The following is an 18,616-nucleotide window of genomic DNA, read 5'->3' on the forward strand; positions in this document are numbered from 1 at the left end:
CACGATGAGCTCCAGCACTTCACCTCCAACAAACAATGCTCTGCAAAGACTCTTAATTTAGTTCAACCTTTAGCTCATAACAAGGGAAATTGAGCCCGTAAATGACCACCTGCAGATCTGCCTCCATCGAACATGCTTCTGCCGCCCCGCGTAGGCGCCCGCCGTGTGAGCTTCTATTTAAATTCAAGCTAACGTTTCCCATTCTTTTGCAGGGTGCTGCTTTCCCCTTTTTCACTCTCAAATTGTAGAAAACTAAAACAATAGACTGATATTCCTTAAAATATTGCAAGAGTGTTTCATGTTTACCTTTATGTCTTTTGGAGATCATTTCATCTTCCACTTGCTTAACTGTTCGCATTAACAGAAATTTTGACCACGGGTGCCCAAACTTTCGCATGCCACTGTACAGATACACACCCAGGCATCGTTGCAGTACATACCCTGAGCCCAGGGTGGTGATGGCGCAGTGGATAAGACGCATGCCTTTGGTGTGAGAGACCCGGGTTCGAATCCACTGTGAGACACCAATGTGTCCCTGAGCAAGACACTTAACCCCCTAGTTGCTCCAGAGGCGTGCGACCTCTGACATATATAGCAATTGTAAGTCGCTTTGGATAAAAGCGTCAGCTAAATGAATAAATGTAAATATTGGTATCGAACATCCCTAGTATCTTCTAAAGAGGGAAATTCAAAAACTCCCATGTAGAGCAACATTGAAAAAATTCATACATTTCAGCAACTATGGTGTTGACGGATGTCCCGGTCTGTTGACCTGAGTGCTGGTTGGTCAGTTATGTGCTCAATCATCTGGTCAGTGAAGAGCCATATCCAATAATTAAATGGCGTCTGGACTGACTCTGGAAGCAGATGTAGGTTTGGGGCGTCAGTAAAATGTCTGACAGTCCATTATGCCTGAAAGAGATGAGACATAATCATTGGGTGGAGATTACTAATGGTTGAAAGACTTTACTAAATATTTGTTAATTAATGTTTTCAACTCAAAAGTAAATATGCGCATGGGTCATATCACTATAGAGTGTCTTTCAACCCTCACAATATTCAAAGATTTTGGTTTTAATTTCCCATTGGCTTTATGTCATGTCATAAATAGTAGACACTCAAGTTCTGTAGAAACATATTAGCTGAGCTCCCACACATTTTTGAAGATAATTATGGGCCATTATTCAAAGCATAAACCATAAGTTATGTCCACCCTGTCATGTACATTTATATTACTGTTAAATACGTTTTCATAGCAAAATTAAGATGCAAATTATATATTTCTGAAAAGTGTGACGTCCCGTTCCTAAACAGGGTTATTAAAAAAATAATATAATAATAATAAATCATAATGACATCCTCAATCACATTGATATATAATGTGACAAGTCACTTAACAAGTGGGAGGCACATATGCAAACTGTTGTAATTCCTACACCGTTCACCTGATTTGGATGTAAATACCCTCAAATTAAAGCTGACAGTCTGCAGTTAAAGCACATCTTGTTCGTTTCATTTGAAATCCATTGTGGTGGTGTATAGAGCCAAAAATGTTAGAATTGTGTCGATGTCCCAATATTTATGGACCTGACTGTATATTGAAAATATACTGAATAATATGTGTGTCACGGTGCACACATGAGGAGGACACAGGAACACGCAGACGAGGATGTAAACTCAAATATACGTCTTTAATGAAGACATGGCAAGGCCGACACAGACAGGAACACCGGGGAGTAACGAGTAGACCAGACGAAATCTAACTGAACAAACAGGACTAATATACAAGGGATAATCATAGACAACGAGACGAACACAGCTGGACAAGAATTAACTAATGATTACATTTAACAAGGACAGGAAACAAACCAAATATGGAAACAAGAGGCGGGAACACATGACACACACGACAGATGACTGACAATGTGTTAATATATTACAAGATATTGAATAATAGATATAGGAATTGTTGCTTTTCATGTATTGAAAAAATGTGACAATATATTTACTTTTATAATGTAATGTATTTATTCAATAATGATATTTATAATATATAGATATCCATTTGATAAAATACATTTAAACTGAAAAAAAATTAAAAGAAAAACTTGTTAAATGATTTTAACAAGACATCCAACAGTCCAAGTATACAAAACTTTAATATTTGTTTTCAGTGCAGTTTTCGTTTATACATCCCAAATATTTTCATATATGAAATGTGTAACTAAGCAAACAAAGTGATAGAAAAGTTTATGAATGTGTTCAGCTATATGCAATCCCAAGCATTAACTCTTTACATTTTTCAATAAAGCCATTACATGTAAAAATGCAGTGCACTTTTGAAGTGTATTTTTTTTTATATATATGTATCAATATATAGCTATACATGACCCATGAATATACTGCTGTATAGTTTTCCATATTGCATTATTTTTTCAAAAACGTTCCCATATTTTTGTTTCAAAAGGGAGTGCTGTCCACTTATTCATATTGTTTGCATTCACTGTATTGTGGAGGAGTGTCTGCAGGCGGGTGATGAATGGAAGAGCTGCTGGCCACAGGTATCTACAAGAGAAAAAACATGCTGTATGATCAGCTTGATTGCTTATTTATTGATCATATTATGTATCAATTATTGCACTCGTTACTGAGTGGGTGTGGGTACGCTTAAATCCATGCCATATTTGTCTTTTGACATGGAAAAGTGCTTAGCGTCACGTCAGGGTCTGAGCACACGTGCACACTTTTTCTTGTCGGAGTACAAGACAAGTTTTTCTCCTGACAAGACTACGGGTTTTTGGAAATGTAAGATGACTGGTGATTATTTATATGTTAATGACATTAATTAGGAGTCGTTTACAAGGCAGAGAGCTGAAACCATTCAGTTGCGTGCAAGTTCAAGATCATTTGCGATTCAGATTTCACTTCAGAAAGAGAGGAATACATGCGTTCTCTGTGCCTATGTTCATTCACATGTATGCATATTTGAGAGATGATCGTAAGATCAAATTTACGATGGTTTCTGTGTAGCATTTTATAAATGAAGCCCATGGACTCGACACTAAATTCAAAAATGTGTTGTTTACTCAAAGTCCAACTAATCTTGTTACAAGCTTCTCTTACCTCTGAGCTGTTAAGATCCTGGAAATAAACGAGGCTTAAATCAGAGGGCTGTGGTGGTAAAACCTTTGGAAAAAATACACATGTAATGTTAGAATTAGGGATGCGTAAAAAAAAAAGTTATTTTTTAAAACGACAAAAACCTGACAAATGCCTTGAAATAAAATATTAATAAGAAGAGCATTATTAATATGTCGTTTTAGAGCACATATTGACTTGTAATTACTGGTTAGAACGGATTTAACGCAGCATCAGACCTGAAAGAGCTGGATCTGAAGATGATCTACTTACTGTGATTGTTTTTTGTATGTTTGTGTAGAGCAGATGAATTAGTGAAACTCGTCCCACATGCAGTGCAGTGATACGGTTTCTCTCCAGTGTGGATCCTCTCATGTGTTATCAGATGTATTGACTGATTGAATCCCTTGTCACAGTGTGAACACTTATAAGGTTTCTCTCCAGTGTGAATCCTCTCATGTGTTTTTAAACAGGTCGCTGAAGTAAAAGTCTTTTCACACTCAAAGCACATGTACTCTTTCACACCAGTGTGTATTTTCTGATGAACTTTCAAACATTTAAGATGTGAATACCTTTTTCCACACAAATGACATGAATGTGGCTTCTCTGCTGTATGAACGGTCAGGTGTTTCTTCAGGAATGAAGCCCTCAAAAATGTTTTGCTGCATTGATCACATGTGTGCAGTTTCTCTCTAGTGTGGATGTTCGCATGTTCCTTAAGGTGTGCTGATTGTATGAAACTCTTCCCACACTGATCACAAGTGTACGGTTTCTCTCCAGTATGAACTCTCATGTGTGTTGTAAGGTTTCCTTTTACTGTGAAGCTCGTCCCGCACTGATCACATGTGTGCGGTTTCTCTCCAGTGTGGATCCTCTCATGTGTTTTCAGACTTGATGAAACACTGAATCTCTTGTCACAGTGTGAACACTTGTACGGTTTCTCTCCAGTGTGAACTCTCATGTGAACATCAAGACTACCTTTGCGTGTTAAACTCTTTCCACACTGAGTGCAGGTGAAAGATTTCTTGGCTCTTATTTTATTTAAATCTTTCTGTTGGGTTTGAGAGCAACTCAAAGGTTTTTCTCCAGTTTTGACATGATTTTTCTCCACAGCTTCACTCAATTCTTCATTCTCATTGTTTTCTTCAATCAACTCTGAAATAAAAAATAAAAATAGTTCATTTTCAGTAACCCTGATGTAGACAGCTATACCAAATTTTGGTCATTTTGATGCATTTTTGTAAATTATATGTCCCTGAAACGATGAATGAGGTACATTGATATTCCAATTATTATTATTTTAAAAACATTATAGGCACAAATCCTGTGTGTCTGTAGAGAGAACTATTAAATATGTTTGATCAACTACACAATTATCTAACATAATGTTATTGAAAAAAGTACCCTATTACAACCAATCTAAATCTGCTTGAAGCTTTATAACCATCAGCATTATTAATGAAGAATAAACTCCAACCTGTTTGCTCTTCAGTGTGTTTCATTCTGCAGGGTTTGTGGGAGGAGCTTCAGTGAATGTGAATTTCTGTGTGGAAGAAGCAGATTTGCCAAAATTAACAAAAAAAGCAGAAGATACCAGAGCCTTAGAAATACAAAGTGTTGTATCTTTGTAAATCATTGTATTACTGTATTAAAAGTAACAGTATCGACACAGAGCAGATCCATTTAAAATGCTCATTCTGCAATCACACATGTGCTAATTCATACAATCTATGCATTTCTGTTTTCTGTCTTTCTATTGTTAAGATTTCTATCCATATTCTTTCTCAGCAAACACACTACAGACTAAAAAATGTGTAAACGGTGTTTCATGTTTATATGTAAAATACAGTGAATTGCTCACCTCTCCTCAGAAGACTGGTCGCTGCAGCTGCGTCCAAAAGCTTTGATTTATCAGGCAATGATTTTACAGGCAGCATTTGTACACGGTTCCTTCGGAAAGTGATTTCAGACAGACTTCTGAGGCAGCATGCAGCAGGTGAGCTCAAGTAGAACAAAAAAGGGGCGTTTCCCAATTACTGAGCGTTTTAAACTACCCAATCACAAACGACCAAAGAAGGGGACATATGTTATTATTTTCTTCTTCTTTTTTTTTTTACTTTCTGGAGATCCCAGCTATTTTGTTATGTCTAGATCACGAGAAAACAATACTTAAGTCGAGATCATGAAAAAACAGGTGGAGCTGGGGAGGTGGGAACTATGCTGCATGCTTTTAGGACTTTCATAAATCAGAGAACCCATGCATTTTTCCCGGTGCACGCATGTAAACAAAATGGCCTTGAAGTCATTGGGAAGCGGAGCCAATTAAAATTCTAATTAGATTAGAATTCCTTTAGCTATGATTAAATACTAAATATGCTTAAAGCCGTTTTGTGTTTGGTGAGAAATAAAACCAAAAGGTGATTTTTTTTTTTTTTTTTTGTGGTGTGCCTTCCATCATTGTCTTTGCAAATCTACACTATCACCACAAAACCACCTCATGCTTTTGTCTCTATACATAAAGACACATTTGCATAGATGGGCGAACATAATCACCTGATTTTGTAAATGTGGCCAATTACATTTGCATTAAGCACCCATTTTGCACTTGTCTGTTATTTAAATGAATAACTTACTTTCACAAAATGAGGATGCAATAGTAGAAATAAGCCTTGCATGCCAAGAGAGTTAACTTTTCCAATTTTATTCATGCATAAATACATGCAGCAATGCATTACACATTGTAGTTGTTATCAGAATGTATGTTCTCTCTGGATGCACAAACGCAAGACATTACAAAATAAATTAAAGAAACAAATTAAAACTCAGCTGTATCTAACTTTTGTTTAAATTCAAGAAACTGATGGCGCATGTCCTCAATTCATGTTTTTGTATGTTTACACAAATTTACGTACATGTACACAAGTATGTTTAATGCAAGTTGGAAAACACAACCTAAAAAATAACAGCCTCTGATGAACAGGCCATGCCCATCAACCAAACATTTTAGTAGCTGGATTCCAAAAATGGATAGAAAAACTTTCCTCTTGTTGTGCGATTTAAACAAGTCTGGGACAATCCCTGACGACTTAACAAAAGACTAAAATATGTGCTTATGGAGGCGCCACTGGAGAAATGCCCATATAAGGAGTTCCACCCTCGTTTATGTCAGCAAGAGCCACGATGGAAAAAACTCTCCAAAACTTGTACAAACCCAAAAGTACGATTTTTGGCTCAGAAATATTATGTTATACTTCCAAATGTTTTTTTTAAACTTTGTCAATGCTTAGCATGAGACTCCAACTCTTTAACAGTGTAAATAACTCTGAATGCATGAAACATTTGAACATGCATCTAATGACATTTGAGTTTAATTGCAGTCAGTGATAGTTATGAAAAGTTGTGAAAGTTATGATGCAGTAAAACGTAGCAACTAGGGACACAGTTTACAGCTTGAAAATAAATGACAAAAAAACAATGAGGAACACAGAAATGTGTTCGATTCGTGCTGTGTTTGGTGTTTACTATCATCCACATAAGCTACACAGCAAAACATTGTGAAATGACCATGATAAAGCATTATGATAAAAGCACATGTGAAACCATAAGCATTTTAGCCTATTATGTGAATAACATAAACAGCTGTACATCTAAACGGGGCATGAACATTTGGCTTTATTACCTTTTCAAAATAATTAATCAAACAAGAGCCGAAGAACACACTCCATTCCATTCGCTTGTTTGTAGCTCAAAAAGCCACGCTATGAATAGATCGTCAAAAAAGCGCCAAATTGTATTTAAAACGACAAAATATCTATTTAACAACATATTAAACAAAAACAAGGGTTACTGACAGACTAACATTTGAATTCATTTAGATGATAAAACCAAAAGCTGAAGATGTTTTTGTGGTGTATACCTGATCAGTATAAACCGATGTGACAGACGGTGATTAACCTCGTTCTTTTGTCTCTATACAAAGAGAGACATTTGCATAAACGGGCGAACATTGATTCAATGTCGATTTTTGGTTGTAATGGTCAGTATTGGCCGTCAATCAAATTTCGTTGTTGAATCAATGTTCATTATTTGGTTGGTACATCAGAACGTTATTACGCCGAAAAATAAAACATCGATTCAACGTCAAAATCCCATTGGCTTATCGACCGACACAGATGGCGCATCTGATCGAAATCAGAACGTCTGATATAGGTTGAAACTTGGTTAGAGGAATCGGAGATCTGCGCGTGCAGTGCACTCTCACAGACTGGAACAGGCCTGTAACTGTACCCGGGTAGCTAAAATGTATTTTTATTAATTGTTTAGTAGTTTGTCTGTCACTAAATATTAGTGGAAGATGAAAGCTTGAACAAACAACAACGACTGACAAAACATTTTAACTCAAGCTTTGTCGAATATTTAATGGCCTATGTTTTATTCATTTTGTTATTTTTTTTTGCAGATATTTTTTACACCGCTAGCAAATATATATATAGGCTATATTAAAAACGAATTTCTTTTTTTTTTTCTTTTTTTGTCGAAATATTTTTCTTCATTACACGTCTTGTTTGGTTTTATTTCGTATCATTTGTAAGATATAATCAGCATATTTTCATAACCTGATTTGTAATTTAATGCTTAAATAATGGATTAAATAATCAGTTAATCTTGATCAAGTCCATGGCATCAGTCTATTTTAAAACTTTTAAATTTTAAAACTCAGTTTGAAGTTATAACTGCATCTGTCTCGGATGTAGACTGGTGAAGAATTATTTTAATAAACCTATAGGCCTATAAATGTGTTCTAGTAGGCCTACTGGCCCATATTCAAATATTTGTGTGGAGTGTGGAATGCATGACAGTGCATGCATTATTTATCCTGATAATGAAACAACATCAGCTCAAAACTCATAATAGGCCTTACTCATATTCATAAATAATTAAAATGTCTACTTTTTCCCCCGACACATTCATAATTTGATTTGGTCTGGTAAATACCGGTTATAAAGGTACCAATGCCATATTGGCACCAGGTTTAGGTACCCCAACCCTAACTATAACACCTGCAAGTGATGTAGTATAAAAAATCTTATGTTCCTGGTCACTGTTATTCACCAGCACTTGGAAATAGCATTGGATTGTCTAAGAAACAGAAGATCAAACATAAATTATAATGACCTCATCCAGTATTTCTCTTCAACAATGGCTTTACATTGTCATCTTTACACAGGTTACTATATTCCTCTGTGTTCACAGGTTACTTTTTGAATTGTCTTAAGAGCAAAGCATTTCCCAAAGGTATGAATTACCCTACCCTTCTTAGACCACAGAGCTTGGATCTGCACTGGGATATCTGAATATAATACTAAAGGTAGTATGAGTTCATGTGAACATGATTGAGAATTGCATAATACCTGGGCTGATGCGTCCTCATAAATCCTACGTTTGCTTTGTCTTGTGACTGTTTGGTTAGGGCGCAACTTCTGAAAATACTTTGAATGATGCTTTTAGATATTTTGGCCCATTTCTCCTCTTGCTGGTCAGTGGTCTGCTGCTTTGGAGGTGCCCTTTGAGACACCAAGATTATACATCATCCGATGCTGTGCGCACCTTCCTTGCAGAGAGTTAAACTTCTTTGTGAAGAAATCTGCAGGCCGTAGGAACCTTCACTGTTGAAAAAAACAGCATATGTTGGTTAGGTATGTTTTGAAGCATGGTAGCTGGTGTGAACTGGTTTAAGCTGATCATGCTAGTTTAAGCTTAAACCAGATCATGACCAACTAAGGTTTTTTTCAACATTCTGTGTAATATGTGATTTTTAATGATTGAGCACCACTGCTCCACATGGCAATTTGTTTCCCTAGTTTTTATTTATTTATTTGTTTTACTTTTTTGGAGAATCTGCTCACGTCCCCAAGCAATATGCCACTCTAAAGGTGGAAAATGCCCATGGATCATCAGTGTCCTCATGAGCAACTGCATGGGCATTTTCCACCTTTAGAGTGGCATATTGCTTGGGGACGTGAGCAGCTCCATTTATTTCCTTCTTTGATGGTTCAGATGGAGGCAGTAGAAGCTCAAAACCTGTTTTCGACAGATGCTCAATACAAATACTCTATCATAAACCATTTAGGCAAAAGGCTTCTGCAATATTACAGTCCATATAGTCAATGCATTTTATCACACACACACACACACACATTACAGCTATTTGATGTGAAGGTGACTTCGTGGACTCAATCCTGATCAGTCATAATGTCCTTGGTCCGTGTGTAAAAATTTAAGAATTATAATTTTGTTTTTCTCCCCATGATCAGTCAGATTTTAATACTCTCCTAAGTTTTGTCTCCTTTTCTTTCCCAACATAGGAACCAATGATGCAAGAGTCACATGGCTCTTTGTAGAGCGGGGCCATCTTATAGTAGATTCTACATAGGAGTAGGGGTGTAACGATATGCCTAGGTCACGATACGGTATGTATAACGGTATTTTGAACAAAATATAAAAAATGAAACTGAAATTCAAATAACAGATTTATTTCAAAAACATTAACAAATTTCAGTAACTTTCTTCGTTGTGCATACAAGATCACATTTCAATGTTTTTTTTTTGTTATATTTTCGGGCTTTTTATGCCTTTATTGGATAGGACAGTAGTAGAGAGCAGACAGGAAAGCATTGGGTGGAGACAGGGGGCGGGATCGGCAAAGGACCTTGAGACGGGACTCGAACTCGGGTCGCCGTGAGCACAGTTGCGCTATATGTATTTCCAGAGTTCCACAATCAGTAAACTTATCCAGATAGCACAACATTCAATTGGAAATCAACTAAATAAGCTAAAATAGACTACACTTACAATCAGTGGGAACAAGTCATTTTGTTCCGTTTATTTATCTTCCGGTAACATTGTTGGTTTTCCCAGCATGGTAAAAGTTTGACCAATATTTTGATTCAGATGAATCAACACGTGGAATTTAGTGACATACTCTACATAGTCAAAATTTGAGGAATTTACTGTAACCATACGATATATCAAGCTACCGCAAAGCAGGTGGTCAGGTATGGCCACAGGAGTCCAAATGCACAAAAGAAAGATATCACAGTATGTAGGAGCAGGGAACGAGGAGACGATGAGTTTTTTTTCTTGTCATTCTCTTACATTTGCATGACTTTTCAGCGTGATGGCAAATAATGTCTATATTTACACTGACTACAATTAAATGTCTTCCAAAATGAATGCACAGACGATTGTAGAAATGACTTCTTCTAAACCTTGTCACTCTGAGGCGATTTCTTCCCAGAATGAGTTTTCAAATGACGTATCATGCTGCTTTGACTTGTGAAACTCTTCTCACACTGAAGACATTTGTAAGGCTTCTCTCCAGTGTGAACTACCTTGTGACTCTGAAGGTTTACTTTAATCGTGAAACTCTTTCCACACTGTTCGCAGGTGAAAGGTTTCTCTCCAGTGTGAACTCTAATGTGAGCCTTAAGGCTTCCTTCTCTTGAGCAACTCTTTCCACAATGATGGCACATGAAAGGCTTTTCTCCGATGTGAATTTTAACATGATCCTGAAGGTGATTTGTGTCTGTGAAACTCCTTTCGCATTGATGGCATTTAAAACTGTTCTCTCTTAAGTGAATTTTCTTGTGCCTATTAAGGTGTACTTTATGTATGAAACTCTTTCCACACTGATCGCATGTGTAAGGTTTCTCTCCAGTGTGAATTTTCATGTGATTCTTTAGGCATACTTTGAGCCTGAAACTCTTTCCACACTGAGGGCAGGTAAAAGGCTTCTCTCCAGTGTGAACTCCCAAGTGGACATTAAGGTTTTTTTCCTGTGTAAAACACTTTCCACACTGAAGGCATTTTAATGTATTATTTTCGTTGTGAATTATCATGTGAGTCCTAAAACCTCCAGGAAATAAGAAACTCTTCCCACACAGTTTGCATGTGTAAGGTTTCTCTCCAGTGTGAATTCTAATGTGAGTTTTAAGGTTTCCTTTAATTCTGAAACTCTTTCCACACTGAGAGCAGGTGTAAGGTTTCTCTCCAGTGTGAATTCTCATGTGACCCTTAAGGTTTTTTCTCTTAAGGTATTTTCCACACTGAAGGCATATTATTGTTTCTTGAGATTTTTTTTGCGAGCCAGTCTTTTCAGTCTGTGAGCAACTAATTGTTTTTTCTTCAGTTTTGAAATCATGATGTTTCTCATTTTTATCTTTCTCTTCCGTTTCATTCAGTTCTGGACTCTCCTCTTTCAGTGCCATCAAGTCTGAAGTGAAAAGGGACAAATACAAGTTAAAACCAGTGTAATGACATAAAACAACAGACATCAAAGCATTTAGACGTGAAAAGCATAAAATCCAAACATGTATCCTGGATGCTATCGGTATAACCTGTAGTCTCAAACTCTTGTCAATATTGTTAATTCTTTGCTTTCTTTAGGATCTCCACCCTAAAGCTGCTCCGCACTAGCTGCTTTTCCATTAGCCTTCAAATTGAACAAATTAAATACACCCAATGGAAACTCGGCACGGCTACTCTATTCAATGCTTGTGTTTATACTAGACGCTTTGCTAAAAATTCACATCTGTTTTTCTTTTAATTAAAAATAATGGCTAGTAGGACTGGGTAAAAAAAAAATTATTTATTGATTTTAATCGATTCTCATTTTGATGGATGAATTAGTCTTCAGTTAATGAACGAAATATTGTAGTGTACATCGCATCCAATAAATCACAAGAAGCTTTGTTACTTTTCATATGAAACAAAGTCTCATATTTCAAATTCTGTCCGTTTTATTACAAAATTCAGACAATAAATATTGTTTTGGCGCTGTTTAATGTGAAGTGACAGATCACTGTAGCTCAGATCAAGAGAAGCGATGGCTCAAAGCGCACAACTGATCATGTCCTCCACTTTAATAAAGTTACAGAACGAAATAAACATGAATAAACATGCAAAAGTATGTTAAAAGATACAGTAGAACTTACTGAAATCCATATCCTGTCTAATGTAATGGCTCAATCAGTGTTTCAACCATGGAAAGACATTACTATAACAGCTTGTAAACAATATTTCCTCAGAAAAAAACATTTGTTGACCATAAGAACGTTAGTCATCCAGAAAAAAGAACTCTAGAGAGGAGAATTTTGCTAAATATATATGCTCCATATAGCATAGTCATTATAACGTTTTGCTGTTCTTCAATATTTAATTTATGTTTGAATACATATATTTATATTATTCAGGATTAACGTTACTTTGATTTTGAAAGAAATGCGATGGTCCCCGATCTGCCTAAATGCATCCATGTTGACGCAAATCATTCGTGATCTAGCTTCATCTACAGAAGAAGTGAGTATAACGATTTTTTATGAATCTTTGCAAATTGCCTTTCCTAATAATGTGCTAGTTAGTCAGTTTCGTGGCTGAACTTCACAGTCTGCTCATCACTCCACAGAAGAGAGGGGCGGGGTCAGCAGAGCTCATTAGCATTTAAAGCAACATGGACTATAATGGCTTGCTGAAAACAGAGCTGATATTGACAGGGTAAAAAGGGTGTTTTTACACTACCATTGAGAAATTTTACCCAAAGTATGTTAAAGTCTTTTCATTAAGACCCTAAAGAATCCTCAACTTGTGGAAAATGGGCATCCGATGACCCCTTTAACATTCTACTCAAGTTTTTCACAGGAAGTTTATTTTTGTTCTTAAAATGTTCTTCTGATTGTTAAGATAAAATTTTCTACCAACATTATAAAAATGTTTTGTGACTATCTTCTATAAAAGTTTATAAATAGTATTGTTGCATCATGTTGAATGTTGGTAATGATTTTTGGGGAACCAAGTTGTCAGGGCTCCCAGAATGTACATGCTTTCATCATCTCAGGCCTCAATGATGTCATTATAATATTTTCTTATATTATTTCCTTTGTTATAATGCAATATTGTGCCAATGTTTTATTGAGAACATAATATGTTACCTCCAAAACATCCTCAAAATGATGCAGATAAAATTGTATAGCTTTGTTAAAACATCACTTAAAGGGGTCATCGGATGCCCATTTTACACAAGTTGATATGATTCTTTAGGGTCTAATGAAAAGTCTATAACATACTTTGGTTAAAATTTAATTTTGACAGGGCTCTCAGAACAGCCTGCTTTGAGAAAGGGGATTTTAAAATAGTTAAAATAAAATAAAATAAAAACGCTCTGTCAACAGTAACGCATGGATACGTATTGTACGTTTATTTACTCTGTGATTTTAACGGAAACAGCGTATCCATGCGTTACTGATGACAGAGAATAGCGTATGCACGTCCTATGCGTACTTAAATGTTTAAAAGGCAGTATATATAAAATTTGTATTAATTTTTGTTTTCAATAAAAATATTATTTTCTCGCAAAATTAACGATGCAGCGCGTCTGATATAAATACAGATCCGTTTCACCCGGCTTTAGGTAGCGCACAAGATCTCACTATATATTACTCATCGAGGTGAAAAGCTGTCTCGCAATAAAAAAATTAAAAAGTTGATTTTGTGGTAAAAACGTTGATAGTGCTTGCTTTATATTGCTTGCATTATTGTATGTGCTGTTTGTTTGGGTTTCATTTTGCGTATAAATTTGACACGCTTTGTGTTGCGCTGTTATCATTTACAAGCGTGAAGCACGTCTCCATCTGAGCTCTTCCTCTGCATATGCTGTGAGTTTGGGTTCATCTGGAAAAACTGCGTTATCTCACTAGATTTATAACGTAAATCATTTATAAAACTGAATACACAGGAGAATACATCAACATATTTCTATTATGTGATTTGTTATATTTCAAAATAAAAGTCCAAATCCTTTCTCTGAGTTTGAATGTGGCCAAATATTAAAATAACACAAAACATCACCGCCTGGTGCCCTCTGCAGGTATTTGTTATAATACATAATGCACATGTTGGTTATAATCATTATATATAAGCATATTACATTATGTATTTTAAAAGTGTTGTTCAATAAAACCATGTGATTACTTGGTTTTGATACTTTTAAAACAATTATTATTGTGTCGTCCTTAGTTTAATATATATTAATGTAGTCAATATAAAGCCTGTTTTTTTACTTAGGTCTATTTTTATTTCTAAAAACATCAGATTGTTTACATGTCACAATAATCAGTATTGCTCGATTACCAAGATAATCATTAGTTACAGCTCTAGATTAGTTAAATGTTTCAAAATACAACATTGTTTTGCTTTTTGTGATCAAAGACAAATGTTTTGTCATTGAAAATTTCTTAAAAATAATATTAAAATACTGTATCGTTCTAGTAAACCAAGTATCTGTATTTCCACACCCCTAGTGTCCATGAGCATGATATAACTCATAACTTTTAAAATGTATGATGACGCTTTTACTCTTCAGGTCAATCATATATTCATCAAAAATTTGAATAAGGAAAGCGATAACTTTATCATAGTATCCTTTAAAGTCGCCTCAGCCATTGTATGCTTTGCATGTGCTGCACTTTATTTGTAAAAAAAAATATCGATTTATTAGAATTTAAAGGTAATAATGGTATTGTGATCTGATTTTAGTCCTTGAAAATGAAAAAAGTAGTGCTTGAAAAGTCCTTGAATGTTTCATTTTGCAGTTTCTGTATGAACCCTGTTTGTAAAAATCAACGCGTTTCAGAAAGGTGGAGCATAGAGGAGTAACAATAATGTACAGTATGTGGAAAATAATGTGTTTTTTTAACCTCGAACCGCGTAAACACATTGCATTACACCAAATACACAAACTAATGTTCTTTTTAGTAACATCATATGGCCCCTTTAAAACATTACATTCAAATGTTTTCTTTATAATATTAACCAAACTTGTACAGGATGTTAACTAAAGTTCTGGGAACGTTCCCTGCGAGCTGGGAACTTACAGATGAAATTATAAAAACTTTATTAAGTGTAATTTAAGTGTTTGTATACAAATGAGTTCATTTTAACCTTCAGTATTATAGTAATGTAGTACCAACTGACTCTCGTGGCTATTTAACATCATTAGTTGAGAGATTTTTTTTCCTTGAGAAAATTTGCCATGTACTGTACCTGATATATATCCAAATTAATATTAAATCGAATTGAATTGAAATCAGAATCTAATTGAATCACAAGCTTGTAAAGCATGAGCAAATCCAATTGTGAAAACAAAAATTTTATAAAATATTGCAAAAATTTCCCCCAAGTCTTTAATGGAAACGCAGATAGTTTCTGCATCATCTTAGTCTTCCCTGGGTGGCTTTCTGTGTGCATAATCTGATACGGTGTGAAACACAGACAAGTATAGGCTACTGAAATCAGTCAGTCATGCCTTAAATGTGCATAAACAGTTGAAAAAAGTAATCAAATGTCAGTATATTAGATGTGTGCATTCAGTCTTAAAGTTACAGCAGCCTAATAAACCTGATGATCTAAATCAAACAACAAAAATGTATTTCTCTACACTGGATATCTTTAGCAACTTTAATCCATATTTAATTAATTAATCCGGTGAAGATTATGCAGTGTATACAGTGCAGTGTTTTTTTTTTTACAATACTTTCGATTGCCTTGGACTGACGACTTTTAATGAAACCAACCTGTTTGTTCCTCAGTATCTTCTTGTTTGACTCGAAATGTTTCTTCAATCTTTATGTCTTCACTCTCCTCTTTAATAAACGCCATCTTTATAGTTGTGTCACGTAGATCTCAGTTGATTCAGCAGGAGTTTTTCTGTTTGTTTGAACACTTTGTCCTGTTTAAGATGAAAAAATTGACAAAGAAAAATAAATCCAAATGCAAAATATTTGTAGCCTTTGCTTCATCTAACTGATTTAACTGGTAATGTTCTTTTATATAAGGAATTGAGTTTATAATATATATTTTGTTTTGCTGTAGAATAGAATATGGTTCACTGATTAAAGCTGTACCTGTTCAGTTTCTTCAATTAGCCAAAAATATGACCAATATCTGAAGATCAGGAGTCTGAGTGAATCTTCAGCAGGTTCTTGATTGAGATGGTACTGTGTTGCACTGAATCACTGTAGTTTTATACAGATTTCAGGAGGCTGTTCTTACAGCTGAAGACAAAGCACTCGGATCACCAGCTTAAACACAGTATGCAAATGATGTGAGCAGTTCAGTCCCTCAGACTCTGAGTTTCAGCAGCTCTAAAACAATCAGCAGAACTATAGCACTCATTATCAGAGAGATCAGGGAAACTCCAGATACATTCACACTTAATTCACAAACTGATTAGCATTAATAATGACACCAATTAAAGAAATGAGGCAGAAGCACAAGAGCAAAGACAAAAGACTGAATTTACAAAAGAGATTCATTTAGAGTTTAAATGTCATGACTTTTTTTAGGCTAAGGTTTAATTTTGAACAGTACAAGTGTGTCTTTTGCAGTAATTATATTGAAATGACAGAAATAAATGTCCAACGATAAATAAATTCAAGAAGGATTTTGAGTGAATTAACAAATGTATTGATTTGCCAATGTTAGAAAGTAAACATATGTTTTGAAAGTATTTTGGAGAATACAAATATGCACCATAAATTATGTATTCAATTCTTTCTCCATGTGGATGACACAACTGTGGTGGGACTGATCAGCAAAGGGGTCCCGCATCCATATCTCGAGCACTAATTATATTTCCTACTTTGATAAACGCATGTTAAACTTGTAAATCGTTTGTTTTGTGTTTTTTTGTTAAATGTCTTTTTGGAGATGGTCCGAAATGAAAGCGAAGGCGAGATATTCAAACTTTTCCTTCGTGACATTAGTTGTCATGATGGCATATGATGTTTGACGTAATCGGGTGACGTTTTTTCTTTCTTTATTTTTTCTCACTCATATGGCCATTTGACTTATAGTAGTGTCCAAGTGTTTCCCATACATTGAGTTATTTGTGGTGGCCCGTCACTATATGAAAACTGACTGGCACAATAGATTATCCGAAAGACTTATACTTCATTGAAACATGAGTATTAAGTGTTTGAAAATACAAATGCGGCGCAGGGGGTTTTATATGAATGTATCTTTGAAAAGAACCGACCGTTTTCAGAAAAGCTCGATGTTGTTTTCATTTCGGCTCGCTCTGCAGCTGGTGATAGCATTCGTCTTTGCTCTAATGTAGCGTTTGTGAGCACAGCGCTGATTTGAACTGTGTCTCATTTAGAAGGATGCGTCCTCCGAAGGTCTCACTCAAAGGATGCATACGTCATCGAGGCTGTCTCATTTCAGAAAAGCAAGTAGGACACTCCAAAATGCGACTTTCTTTCACAGGAATTCGGAGGATGCATCAGGTGTATCCTTCGCTGCTACAGATAACCCACAATTCTTTGCGTCGCCGTAAACAACCGTCGTTAATTTGTGCGGTGGTGTTTTCAGCTTAACTTAAAGTACCTCCAGTAAAAACGGATAAACTTTGTTCTTAATATCCTCCCAGATGTCTGTTGTATGTACGCTGCAGCTCCTCAAACATTGAGCAAAATAAAACAAGTAAAAGATTTCTTTTTTCAAATTACTTTTTAAATAATTTTCCTTCATTTAAGTAGTGTGAGAGTGCCACGATGCTCTAAATGTGTTGGCAAATCAACGTGATACTTCCTGTTTCCTTTTCCTCCCGTCCTACGAAGGCCGTCTCGTTTTTAATTCTAGGTTGAGGACACTTCGTTACACATTCTACAGAGGATTCGACCTCCGGAGGACACATCCTTCTAAATGAGACACAGCTTTGATTAGAGTCGTTACCGGGGAAATCATTATGTCTGCGCTCGAACAGCGCCTCCTGCTGGCAGTGAATGAATTTGCATTTGCAAGTCTGCGGGAAACACTGCTGTCTGTCAGCAAACATAAACAAAAAGATTCAGAACTGTCTTGAGAAGGTGGTTATTACTATGAATTAGGCTGCTGCTACTACTACTACTACTTTCTTGTGCCCTGCAATAAACAATTACTCTACTCTCTTTTATGAGAAAAAAGAAAATAGGCCAAATATATCGGCCCAAAAAATCTGCATCATATATTGGCCATAGATCGCTAGAAAAACCCATATCGGTCGACCTCTAATGCTGACACTTAAATGAATTGATTTGCCACTTTAGCACTTGTTATTATTGTATTTTGAATGCAAAGGGCACTATTTTTTACTTTTTAGAATTAGAAGGTTCTATCTGCATTTGACCTGTTCCAAAAATCCCCATTTAATATTGATATTATACATTTAGGGTCTCTGTCATTTTCATGTAGGAAAGAGGCATGTTCCCCATATCATTTTTGCTATATGGAATGCAAAAACTTTGAAGCTCAATATTTCAAAACCACTGCAGATAGAACTTTATAATTCCAAGGCGACGAAATGGCATTTAAATATTAAAATGAATCTCGTTTTAGGTGTGTGTGAATACAAATGTTGCTGCTTCTGTCCCATTACTTCAATTGA

The sequence above is a fragment of the Barbus barbus genome, assembly GCF_936440315.1.
Source record: "Barbus barbus genome assembly, chromosome: 39".
Taxonomy (NCBI): Eukaryota; Metazoa; Chordata; class Actinopteri; order Cypriniformes; family Cyprinidae; genus Barbus; species Barbus barbus.